We start from the raw sequence: 9,620 nt of genomic DNA, 5'->3' as shown, positions 1-9,620 counted from the left end.
AAATATCTATGAATTGTTGGAGAGATTAAAAAATAACCTCTAAGAGAATTTTTTAAAATTGAAAAGGTAAGAAAGGTTTTAAGTAGGTTTTTGTAGTGATTAGAGTATGTTAGTTATTCCTCGCTTTAAGTAAGTGAATGTCAACAATTCTGTCAAAGCCATTGCATGTGAGAAGTTTCTGTTCATGTACAGTACCATTCAGGTGCAATCATAAAAATAATTTACATAAATGGTCTTTCTGCAAAATCTTATAATTATGATATCCTGTTATTAATGTTTAAATATACTATCTAAACATAAAATATATTCAGAGTTAATTTACTTTCTACACTTTCATTTCTGAATAATTTTTATTCTATCTGCTGGCTCAGGTGGAGTGAAAGGTTACAAAGTTTTCTGGACAAAGGATCTTCTGGCAAAGTCTGTGACCTGAAACCTCAGCTCACCAGAGAACATTATTGGGAAGAGAGTGCCCCCAAGTCTCAGAGGAGACTGCTGTGGTCAACTTCCACAAGAAAGAGAGATGGGCAGAGATTTCCAGGTGAAATTCCACTAGAAGAAATGGACGAACAGCATTCAGGACCATCTGGAGGCAGTAATCTTGACTACATAAGTCTGACTGAACCAGCATACATGGGTATTGATTGGGAAAAAGAGCCAACAGACACATGAGACATTTTCTCTCACTTCTATTACAACTCTCTCCTTTTTTTTATTATATCTTAGAATTTTTGTTTTATATTTATTGAAAGAATTGTTCTGGATTTAGATACATATTTTTATCTTAAATCACTCGCATGATCCCCTGTGTCACGTGAATACTATGAGCTCCCCAGAAGCCCATCATGTACTCCTTTTCCCCTTATAATAACTGCAATCTGTTTTTATTATACTCATGTTCTTGCTTTTCTTTATGGTTTTATCAACTACATTTGCAATTACAAACACAAGGGTCCACCCCTCCTCCCTTTTTGTAGCGTAGCAGTCTCTGAACTAGACCACATGTGCTTGATTCCCATCCCCTTGAGTGATAAAGGGAGAGCAGGGGTTGTAATAAGTAGATTGTGTTAAATATGCTTACAGTGAAATCAAGCACATCTGGAGTTTCTGGGGATTCATAGTTCCTTCCAGGGCATTGAGTTATGTTGTGGGCTCTTCCTAGACTTAAGGTCAAGATCCTGTCAGTCAACGCCTGATTAGAAGCGGGAACTGCATAGTGGAATAGGCCACTAATTTGACTTCTGATGGGGTTGTCAATAATAAGTGTGGAAGACTGTTTTTATAGAGGGCCAAAGAGCAGGCAGCTTTGTGCTGCAATGCTCCGGGGTAGTTTTGAGCAGGCCAGGGAGAGCCACTGCACTTTTCTTACTTTTCCCACTTAATGAAAAACAAAAAGGTGACAGATGCTGCTTGTCTAAACCCAGAATTCATGGTGTCCAGATAATAATTATATCTGCCATTTATTGAATGCCAACCCCCATTAAAGTTCTATTATGTTTCCAAAATACGTTTGTCGTTAGAAGTTGAGAGGATAGGGATAGTCCGTGAAAGCACAGCACTCCAGTTCGCAGTACCACCCTCCTTAGGTTGACGCCAGGGAACAGGGAATTCTGTCTGTCCAGCTGCATTTGCAATGCTTACCACGAGAGGGCGAAATCAGACCACGGAGAGCAGTGGCAAGTCAGCTAGGGAACTCCTTAGTCACTTCTTGCTCTTCATTAGCATCTGGAAATAGACTGACCATGAAACTGGGAAGCCTTTTGTTAAACTGATAAGAACAGACACCACACTTGATCTTAGCCAAAAGGCTGAGAAGCGATGGGAAGCGATGGGAGGAAAACAGATGTCTTCTTGTTATCTGGAGGATATTGTTTCACAACTTTGGTAGAGAAGAGCTAAGTTGTGGAATCTTGAAGTGAGGAAGGCTAGCATTCTCATCCTGTCCTAGATTTGAACTTCAGCACTATTGACATTGTAGACCAAATAATTCTTTGTTTCTGGGTGTTGCCCTGTGCTCGGCTAATGACCTAGTAGATATAAGGAACACTCTCTCCACAACTCTGACAATCAAAAAAGTTTCCAGACCTTGCCAAATGTTCCCAGGGGCAAAAATGCTCCTGATTGAGAACCACTGTCCTAGGGATTTGAAATCTCATGGAGCCCTGAGGCCTCAAGGAAAATAAATGAAAGACCTTCTTTTCTTGGTGACTGGGGAATCTGGGCTCTTCTTGTCTGGAATTCCACAATTTAAGGCTAAGCATGGAAAGGATAAGCTTAGTTCTAGTCCATAAGTAAAGTATGGACAAATCACAAGACACCATGGCACTAGGCAAAGTGGGTAAGTAAGCAAGAAGGTTTACAACTAGGGAGAAAAGCGTAAAGAACTGGGTCCAAAGGGGTAAACTAGAGATGACATCAGGCAAGAAGGAGTTATCAGGCTCAAGACGCAGCCTCCCACAAGGGGAAACCTCTCATAAGGTATGTGCATGGATGGGAAGAGCTGCTCGATTCTTTGAGCCAATTCAAACACTTGTCTTCCAAATCTCTTCTTTCAGTATTTTCTGTTTCACTTGCTAGTACTGTTTCCTTTCTTCAATTACATTGGAAACTTTGGAGTCATTCTTTGCAGCCATTCTCTTCAGGAAATATGTGATTTAAATATGAATTTTCATATCTGTCAGACATCCATCGCTCATAGGACCTAGGTTAAAGGTTGTAATAAATATTCTCTGCACATTCCAGCAGGCTGGCTACAATGTCCTTACTTGCAGGCTTACTGGTCACAAGCAACCTTAAAGAAGTTTAATCAAGAGAAAAGAACCAAATGAATATTATAAGAGATAAAACCAAACTGAAAATATGCAACTATACAGCATAAATTCAAAACCCCACATGTTCTGTAATGCCATATAGTGGCTCCTATACTGCCAAGAGTTCTAGTTTTGGCAAAGGTAATATCCTTGGGTCCTGGGTCTTGATACCAACAGGTCACTGGTTGGTGCTCCTAGTAGATCAGGCCCACCCTCTGGTACAGCTGGGGCTCAGTGTAAGCTATTGAGTCATCTCTTTAGAGGCCCTTTTCAGAAAGGATAGTGTTATAGAACCATCCAACCCAATGAGAAACTCTAACAGAAGAGTCTCCAAATGTATGGTTTGGTTTCTCAAACTAAATAGTTAAAATCCATTAACTGTCACATTTAAGGGCATCTGGTTTGAACACAGTTGCGTTGCTCACTGGAATGGGTCATATTAAGCAGGACTTAATAAATGTAAACATTGTAAACATTGGGGCTATACTAGAATTGTAAATAAGTGGAACAAGCAAAGTGGCAAATAAACATTTAATAAATGTTTATTAATTGAATACATGAAGACTCAAATAAGTAAATGCATGGCTACCCCCAGAACTTAGAATACTCTATTAACAGTTTTTTCAACATGAAAACACGTCTACATTTTGAGCACTTCTGCTCTGGAAGGCAAAGGAAATTTAATCAAAGAACAATGTGGGTGCCCTCCTAGATTCCTCTTACCAGCTGAAGCCTCTATCTTACAGGGACTCAGTGTTAACTACTAACAGCTCAAAACATCCTTTTTAATTGTCTTAGGTCAAGGGAAGTCAGCAGCTGCCTTACCTATGTTGGAGGTTACAGTCCACCGCTGACCTTGCCCAATGACTCACTGACTTAAGAATCCAATGGTTAGCTCCCTTGCATCAAGGTGAGTCAAATCTGTGATGTAGTTCATGTTCCAGAGCTTTCTTGTGGAATCAGACTAAAGCGATTGTTTTGCTGAGACTACACCTTTGCTGAGCTTTAATATCCCCTGCCCATTTCTTTTCCTTCACTTCCCTTCTTCTGAGAACGCTCTCCCAGTAAATTATTTAAACAGGAATCTCCATCTGTGGCTCTTCTTCTAGGGACCCTGACCTAACGTAATCATTGATTATACACTCAGAGCACCTAAGACCGATGTCTTTCCCAAAATTTTCAGAAAGAAAAGGATGACACAACATTCTAATCACAAATAATGTTTCTCCAGTTGTTTTGAAAGCAACACCCTCATCTTTTTAAAACTTTTACTTAAATTCAGGGTCTGGAAATAACCTTAGAAATCATACAACTTAACTTCTTATTCTATAAATGAGTTGATCGTGGCCCAAAGACATGATTTGCTCAAAGTGATGCAGTTAATGAGTTGGAAAGCTGGTACTAAACCAGGTTTCCAATCTTCCACTTTAATGTTTTCTCTAAACCTCTCGGCTTCTTGTCAGCAATTGTGCTTGCACGAGGGAATCTTATCATGTGCATGCTATGTAGGCAAGTTGGAAGAGATGTCCTAAACTCTCTTTACCTATAAATTGTTATTTTAAGTAAATTTAAGAAACAATGTTACTCTTAAAGTCAATTATGCTATATAGACCTGTATATTTTTAATCATATATTGTATGAAAATTTACTGAATTTTCTTACTAGGGATAAATAAGGTAATAAGGCAAGATCCCATCTTCAAGGAGTTTTGTAGGGGAAGCTGTCATGTAAACATTGGGTCTATACTAAAATTGTAAGTAAGTGGAACAAGCAAGGTGGTAATTAATCTCGTTTGGCAGAATCAGGAAAAACTTCCCATTGTAGACAGTATTTGAGATGGTTCTTGAAGAGTAGAATTTTTTAAAAAAATACATATTTATTTATTTATTTATTTTTATAGAGGGAATGAGAAGGAGATAGAGAGGGAGAGACACAGCAATGTGTGGTTGCCTCTCGCACATCCCCTCCTGCAGACTTGGCCCACGACCCAGGCATGTGCCGTGACTGAGAATCAAACTGGCAACCCTTTGGTTCTCGAGCCAGTGCTCAATCCAAAGAGTAGAATTTTGATAGAGAGATAGAAGGCCATTTTAGTTAAGGACAATAGGATGGGCAACAACACAGGAATAGAAAAGTTCGGGGCATGGAAAGCCTTCTATTGTGGCTGAAGTAGGTACTTCTTGTAAGGAGAGGCTATGTGCTTGTAGGGTCTGGGATGTTGTATACGATGTTTTGTCCCCTAATTATAATGCTTCTCCACTCCTTTCCCCAACTTTTCCTTCCCTATAAATTGTTTTATTCTTTAGTTCTCACAGAGCATGGCACTGTTTGTGGTGAAATGGCAACAGATGTTCCCAGGGGGGTTGGACCTCGGTTCAGTAACCTCAGTACTTGAGTTCTGACTAAGAAAGAATTTAGAACCAAGAATCAAATACATACAAGCAAAAGTTTATTTAGAAAGCAACAGAGGTAGAAGAAGTGAGCCATGAAATAAATGAGCTTGCTGGGCTGCGTGGGTTCAGGAAACCCACACAGAGGCAAGTTACAGAGGCAAAAGAAGGACCCTTGGAACTTAGGAAAAGGAAAGACAGAGAGAATGTGCTTGGGGAACAAAGTGGGTGGGGAAAGGTACATGTGAGAGAGAGAGAGAGAGAGAGAGAGAGAGAGAGGAGGAGGGAGAGGGAGGAGAGAGGGAAAGGAAGGAGAAAGAGAGTCCTGAGTCCCTTGTCTTGAGGGTTTTTATCGGGAGGTCTCAGGGGAGGATCTCAATGGAATAGTCATCAGCTTTCCAGGTGTGTCCTCTCAGGGTCATGGTCTCCACTGATTGGTTGGCACTAGGGCAGGGAGTCATTAGTCATTGCAGCTGGTCCTGACATCACCATGGTAGCATTGCCTTACCTGACCTTCTTGTTTTTCTAGGCCTGGAGCTGAAACACAACTGAGGCTCAGGTGTTATCTCTAGAGCTTAGTGCTGAAGGGAGTGGCCATGCAAGGGCTTGTATGAGGCTATTTTCTGGCCCCCTTTGTTCCTCCTCGAAAGGGGTCTACCAAATGACTGGTGACCTGCCAAAGGGGGAAAGGTCAGGGGAAGGTCTGAACTGTATGACCAGCAATCTGAAAGCACAGAGGGTCTAAATTGCAGAGCCAGTGATACCGTAGTGGAAGAAAGGTCATCTTTGGGGTGAGGTCCCACCGTACAGTTGTCCATTGTCAGGCACCCAGGGCCTTTGCACTGGTGACCTTCAGTACCTGGCCCATCGTTCCTACTCTGCACATGCCCAACTGCCTACTGTAACAGCACCATGCCAAAAGCTTTATACCGTGTGCTTAAATTAAATTAGAAAAAGAGAAGAAATCTGTAGTTTACATCTTCATATCCTTTTTTGTTTTTTTTCCTTAGTGAAGAGAAATAAGATACAAAGTTGGGAGAGAAAACTGTAGCTTCAACAACAACAAAAAAATTGAACTGTTAATCTTTAATTAGTGAAAAAAAGAAACTAATATATTGAACATCTTCTACTAAATATGTTAAGCATTTTAGAATTGCCTAATTTAATTCTCACAAATGACTCCATGAGTATATAGCTATGATTTATGTCAAGAATAAAGATAATAAACCTCAGGAACAGAACTTCAGCCATATGTCCAAGGTCATAGACCTACATGTCTAGACAGTTTTGGGTGTGCAACAGGCTTTCCAGGAAGCACCAACCACACACAAGGAGCTAGAAGTATCGCATTTGAGAATTAGACCCTGGAATATTGAGGGTTCCCTTTGTACAAATTATACTTGAGGAAAAAAAGAAGAAGAGAAGGAAGCAAGAGAGAAAGAGTAATAGAGATAAGAAAGAGAAACATTGAAAAGGAACCATAAAGATCCACTTTAAAAGCATTAGGTTGATTATAAATCATCATTCTCTTCACCAAGATACTTAAATGTACAAATATTACATCTCTCAATATATAATGGGAAAAAAAGACTCCCAAGAAAACATTGGTAATATAAGATTATATATATATAAAACTATTAACCTGAAAATAAAAAGGCAAAGCGAGAGGCTACAATATTTATTTGAGATCCAAAAATCGTTACTCAGGAGGAACCGATGCAGGCAGAGACCCACATAGTGTCCAGGTTAGGAAGTGAAGGCAAGGGGTACTTATGAGACAGGGAAGGGAAAAAGTTATGGGAATAGAAGGAAGGAATTTTTATGGCTGTTAATAAGCTAAGGAAGGAATTTCTCTAGGTGCAGATAAGCTAACAAAATGATACTAACTCTAAAGAATGTCTTCGATTTTCAGTCAGGTAGTCAGTCACAGTACCTGCTTTCCTGTTAGCTTTTCAGTACAATGCTGCCTTAAACCCAGGCCAACAGTTATTTTGCCCAGTTTTAATATTCCAAAATTTTGAAGAAGAAAACTTGCAAGGCAGTTCCTCTGAGATGACAGCTCCAACTTCATTTTTAAATGGCTTCATTTATATTGTTTTTATAACATATATACATATATCTTCATTTTATATAGGTTTACATGATGAAGTAAAACTCAAAAAAGATCTTGAAAGGAATGATCACATTTCATAACAATGTAAATGCCTTTTAAAAATTTACCATCTAAAATGCTTTAAATATATTCCCAATAAAATATTTACATATAATAAATATTCCCAATAAAATATTTACATATAATGTATTAAAATCCTTTATTTTTCTTAAAGTAATATATGTACTGAATTATTTTGAAATCTTCTCATCCATATGTATAATAATGATAAATAATTTATTTCCTCAAACACATTTTTCCACTGTGGATTAGCATTGCAAAATTCAACCTGGCTCTGAATGCAATGGGAAATATTAGATTTCAGATTCTCAGAGGAAATTTTCTGCCCATGCATGGTTGATAAACACACATTATACCATTTACACATATTGTATTTCTTGTTTTTCCCACTTGGGAAAACAAAGTCTGTAAATTATATTTATGCTGTTAGCAATGAAGTCTTTGTTTAGTGAACCTTACAGAGCATCAGGTGTTTTTCTTCTTGGGTCCTTAAACTGAAACTTAATGATCCCATGTCACATCTGTTCGCATCAATCATGCTACATTATTTTCTTTACAACGTGTTCTTCAAAGTGATATGATTGATGTGACCAAATGTGATGGATCAAAAAGTTCTGTCAGGCACTACAGAAAATTTCAGAATCTTGGACCTGCAGGCCAAGGAATCTCTGTTTATGCATAATTTGATATAGAATTAAACTTAGAAGGGTAATACAGTTCACCAGATTAAGCATATTTGACAGTGATTTTTGACAAACTACTTTTTGATGATAAAGAAAAAGTATGAGTAATTTGCTAGGGCAGACTTAAGGTTAGGGAGTCATTGCCCTGTTGCAAATCAGATAAATTCAGGAAGGAATCTGTGTGGAACAAGGATTCGCAGTTGGAAGATATGGTTTTGAATCCAAACTCCTCATGTGCCAGTTACATGACCTTGGAGAAATCACTTTAATTCTCTGAACCAGTTTCTCATCTATATCATCTATCACACAGGGTATTGTGAGAATGACAGGAGAGAACATATCTAACAGAAGGTTATAAATGACAAAGTATTATATCAAGACGCCACAGTTGTTTTGATTTGTTTTTATTTCGCTTTCAGTTACATTTATTACAATTATCAACAACTATATTGATCTTACACTGCTTTTTCATTTAATATTTTGAACATACCATTAAGAGGACTTTTAATATTTTGAAATGTAACATTATTTAATATTACATAAGCAGGTGACAGTGTAATAATTCTCATTTTCTAACATAATTATATTACTAATTATAAATAAATATAAATATAAAATTAATGTCCATAGAAATAAGTCGTTGTGAACACCTCCCATTATTACTATGAAAAATACCTGGCAATAAAGTCATGAAGTAAAAACTTGAAGGTCTTTGTACTTATTTAAAACATTTAGTTATTCTTTTATTTCACTGTATAGAATTTAGAAAATATAAAAAAGTACAAAGAAACTAAAAGATAAGCCTACTTAAGTTTTTTTTTATTAAGTATTTTTTATTGTTATTCTATTACAGTGGTCCCAATTTTCCCCCTTTGCCCTCCTCCACCTTTCCCACCCACCCCCCCCACTCCTAGAGTCAATTCCCACACTGTTGTCCGTGTCTGTGGGTCATTCATACCTGCTCTTTGTCTAGTGCCAGGGGTGTCCAACTCCTTGGTGTCTCTGGGCCACACTGGAAGAAGAATTGTCTTGAGCCACACATTAAATATACAAACACTAATGAAAACAAAATATCTCACAATGTGTTAAGTAAATTTATGATTTTGTGTTGGGCCACATACGTAGCCATCCCAGGCTGTGGGTTATACATCCCTGGTCCCCTCCCCTTCTTTCCACCATTATCCCCTTCCTCCCTCCCCTCTGGTCATTTTCATTCTATTCCATGTTTCCATGCCTGTGGTTCAATTTTGTTTATTAGATTCCTCTTATAGGTGAGATCATATGATATTTGTCTTTCACTGCCTGGCTTATTTTACTTAGCATAATACTCCATTTCCATCCATGCTGTTGTGAAGGGTAGGAGTTCCTTCTTTCACTTTGCTGCATAGTATTCTATTGTGTAAGTGTACCAGTTTTTTGATCCATTCATTCACTGATGGGCACTTAAGTGGCTTCCAGAACTTGGTTATTGTAAATACAGCAACTATGAACATTGGGGTGCATAAGTTCTTTTGAATGGTGTTTTGGGATTCTTAGGGTATATTCCCAGCAGCAGAATCATTGG

The 9,620-nt window shown here is 38.2% G+C and overlaps 1 pseudogene; it reads right to left on the bottom strand.

Annotated features, from left to right (window-relative positions):
* Positions 1 to 1,688: 1,688 nt before the first annotated feature.
* Positions 1,689 to 1,820, bottom strand: LOC129068090 (uncharacterized; annotated as a pseudogene).
* Positions 1,821 to 9,620: the final 7,800 nt, after the last annotated feature.

This window comes from Pteronotus mesoamericanus, unplaced genomic scaffold (assembly GCF_021234165.1).
Source record: "Pteronotus mesoamericanus isolate MK-2021 breed Mesoamerican mustached bat unplaced genomic scaffold, CSHL_Meso_final contig_20, whole genome shotgun sequence".
Taxonomy (NCBI): domain Eukaryota; kingdom Metazoa; phylum Chordata; class Mammalia; order Chiroptera; family Mormoopidae; genus Pteronotus; species Pteronotus mesoamericanus.
This window is presented reverse-complemented; position numbering and strand designations above follow the sequence as displayed.